This window comes from Arachis ipaensis, chromosome B05, assembly GCF_000816755.2.
Source record: "Arachis ipaensis cultivar K30076 chromosome B05, Araip1.1, whole genome shotgun sequence".
NCBI classification, from domain to species: Eukaryota; Viridiplantae; Streptophyta; class Magnoliopsida; order Fabales; family Fabaceae; genus Arachis; species Arachis ipaensis.
The window spans coordinates 130,945,228-130,949,570 of record NC_029789.2 but is presented as its reverse complement, the minus strand read 5'-3'; positions in this window follow the sequence as shown (position 1 = coordinate 130,949,570).

Genomic DNA, 4,343 nt, shown 5'->3' with positions numbered 1-4,343 from the left:
ATTTACTCTTATTAATTTAAATTTTTGATATAAATGATTTCATGACAAATATATTTGTTTTTTAGTAAAGCTTTTGAAGATATTAAATGAGTTTTTAGTTTTTCAAAAATAATATTTTTTTATGATCTTTTGTGAATATTTTTGTTGATATAAAATATCTTTTATAAATTCTTTTGTCATTTCTTTCTTTAATTTGTTGCTCTAATAGCCTTATCTATTCTGATTTATGAAATTATCTTTTCCAAGAATTGAAATTACTCTTTAAGTAAATATGTATTATGTAAGATGAGTGTTAGAGAATCAACAAATTTTGTGATTTGTAATTATTAATTAATTATTATTAATATTTTTAATAATGTGAAATTATATTAAATGATATAGAGAATTATTTTTTTTTTTGTTTTTTAAATGCTAATCAAATTTTAATAAAAATGTTGTCCTTTAGACTTTTTCAATATGTAAAAATAGACGATTAATTTTTATATCTAATATATATGGTCTTTTCTTTTTAAGAGACACATACAAGAGCAAACAAGGATGAAGCAAAATTGTTCCCATTACAAAAATATTTGTGATTTCGAAAAATAAAAGAAACAAAAAGAGTGATTGATTATTTATTTTTAGCTTAGCTAGGTTATAAAATGCACTCTTTATATAGTATAATTGTTTCTTCTTTACTCTGTCTGTGTCTATATATATAAACATATGATAATAGAAAAAAGAAAAAAAAAAAAGAAGAAAAATTCATGGCTAAATCATATATATATTGTAAATTGTGACTATTTATAATTATATCTAGTTGTATTATAATTTTTATTAATATAACTAAGATATATAAAGAATGTATGAAGATTTGTACAATATTTAAATTGATCACGGGTGGGGTTTTGTACATAGAGCAAAGGGTTGATTACTCTTTAGTCTGTGTAGCAAACATAACAATTTGGCACTGCATCATCATCTGCAAACATAACATAGGTACTGTATCTGTAATAATCTGTGTTTTCTGAAACAAAGAGAAGAAATACCCAATGCTACTACTGATCCCTTTTAAAGAAAGGTAACTGAAACAAACTTATTGGGAAAATCGTAATTAACTAGGACACTAGTTTGGAGGAGCTAAAACATTTTCACTTTTTTCCCTACCTATTAATACTCACATTCAGCTTACTATGACACATCATTGTTTTTCTCTTTTTCTTTAAAATAAATATTATTTTTTATTTCTAACCCATTTTTGGTGACTGGTTTCATGTGTGCTTCTGGGTGCATGACCCTATTTAATTGCGGAAATAATCTATTATATTATCACATCAACTCTACCAAATACTTTCATGAATTTTTTCGCATTTAATATACTAATGAAAGCACACATGATCCAACATTTCACTTATCATTAATGAACTTGAATAAATATATTAGTCAAAGATTCCATATACTTAATTATTATTACGAATTTAGTTATTATGTGTCTTAAGGTACATTAGGCATATAATAAGTTTATCATTAATAAAAAATTTTAAAGATTTTTATTTAATAAATATAAAATAAATATATTATTAAAAACTTAAATTTTTTATATTTTGAATAAAAAAATATTTAATTTATAAATTTAATATGTATCTTTAAAATACAAGACGCGTAGTAGGCTGTAAATTGTTCTTGACTGGGTCTTAATTCGCCAGGGGGAAATTGTCCATTTGTCCATGCCACGATTCGTATCTCGTGCATGTTTTTCCACCTCAACTCAAATCTAGCAACAACAGCAAATTTTCCAAGCTGAAAGAAAAGAAGAAAAAATTCTAAGAAAGGGTCACATACATGTAAAAGGGAAAACATGGGTTGATGCGAATGCAAGTGTGTTAAAGAACTATCCATGTCCATACAGTTATAACTCAATGTTCGACACGATGATATTTACATATGGACTAGGCATGTCGATCTCCAATCATAACTCTTACTCTCTGAAAAATCTAGAAGCAAGGATAAGAATAATTTCCAATGCACTGTGGACCCCCTACTTGTCACAAAATAATGCCCTTCTAAAAGGCAATATTATGTGACACTTGACACAGATTAAGTAGTTATTAATACTGAAATGCTCCAATAATGTAGCTTTTTCTACTGGATTGTCTACTCTCCACATATAATTGAGCTCGACCCAATCAAGCAGCAATCATCCGTAACAACCGTCTAGCTATTTGATATGATATGATATGATATGATATGTGATATATTTAAAAAAAAAAATTAGGTGAAAAAATTTAATAAAGTGAAAAAGTGATGGTATAATTATTATTGAATTTATAATTTTTGTGATGTGAGTCTTATTATCTTAATTTAAAGATAATTAATTTTTATTCTACTAATATTCTCATTTTAAAAGAATTTAATCCGTAATTTTATAAAAATTATAGAGTATTTTTGTTTTTTTCTTTGTTTTCGTTTTTGTAAGAAAGAAATTGTAGAATGTTAACAAGGAAGTCGGTTTTTTAATGAGTCTAGTGTTTAGGGCTTTTCAGCAAGTGTCTGTCTATAAAGTAGTTGGGTGGATTGGGCTCTGTTTGGTTTCTTTTTCGGGACCTCAGATTGTGTTATGATGCCTCATAATAAGAAGAACAAATTTTAAAAGGCCAGACCAAAAAACAAACAAAAGCTTAAGAAGGCTACAATGAGTCCTGTAAAAAGAAAAGCTACAATGAGAAAACTTTAAATGACTATCCAGGCCCAAAAAAAAGAATATCATTTTTTTGTTGTGAAAATATTATGGTTCAAACTTTAGTAAAAAGTCTTGTTCAAAACACAAAAATATCAAGTAAAAACTAAAAATTAGTATTAACTTAATTACTTTTTTGTTTAGTAACCAAGTTGGATTGGTACAGTAATTATAGTTCACTTTGTGTATGTAACAACACATTAGTCAGTAACAAACTCTTGATTAGCTCACTTTTTTATTTACTTCTCTATTTTATATTTATCAGTAACAAACCCTTTTTTGGAGGGGTTGGAATGGTGCATAACTGCATACAATGCTACGAATAACTGTAAGTAAACTTTACATTTGCAATAACACATACAATACTAAAGTCATCACTTTGATAAAATTTTACCAAGCCATACATCATTCCTTTCTTCTTAAAATTGCATGCACAATTATTAAAAATAAAATAATAAATTGAAGGGAAGCCTTGAATATCCATTCAATATATTTTCAATCAAATATTTTAGGGACAGGTTCTAACATATAATAAGACAATAAAGAATACTCCACGCTATCCATGCCTGTATGGACATAAGCAAACTCTTAATGATCTTTCGTTATCTTATTCAAGATAGTAAGTTATAGTAGTTGGTTTGATTAAATACACTATATGTTTGTTTGTTTTAAAAAATGGGTAATTAAATAGAACTACCCAAATAAAAAGAGTAAGGCCAAATTACACACAATTGCTACATTTTAGAAAAGTTAAATCTAATTCTCTTATTTCTAGAAATGTACATTGACTTATTCTTTTATATAATATTATATTCAATATATTTGTATTTTTAAAATATTAATAAATATTCATATAAAAATAACACTAACTACAAAGGCGTAAAATATTTAAAGAAAGATCAAGATAAATAAGTATAAAAAGTCAGAGAGTACAACAATAATTAAAATCTTATCTCATTACGTGAGATCGGCTATAAAAGTGCACAGTAAATCTTAGAAAAATATAAGTGTAGTTTGATCAGAGTAAATAATGTTGGTTGGTCAAATATTTAATTATAAGAATCAGCAGCATGCCACATTATTTAATTAACTTTGATATTTTATCTAAGTTGTGAGAAATAGCAAGTAATAACCAAGTGTTCAAAGTTGCAACCATAATTACCTGTCATACAATTTTTTTTTTGGCCAAACCCATCTCAATAATAAAGACATCTAACCACAAACTCATGATTACCTGAAACACTACTAAGTGTTAATTTCCAAAGTGGAAGTAACTTGAAATCATTATCCTTCAACATACATGTTACCCATGGATAGCTATGATATAAACCAATCACGGAATGCCACATAAGCATGATAGCCCACTTTCCAATTTGGCATGGGACATGTAGAACAGACGAACAGCTTCACAGGGAGTTGTTTGCAAATATACAAATATTAAGGTGTAGTACCTAATAATAATGTCTTTGTCAATAGCTTAATTCGTTTCACATGTAGATACTCAATACCCTCCAAAATCAACTACTCTAGAATTTGATAGTGCTTCCACTTTAGTTTTTCAAATCCATTACCCACACATTTTTATATATATGATCATGACTTTTATGCACTCCTCTTACATATCATA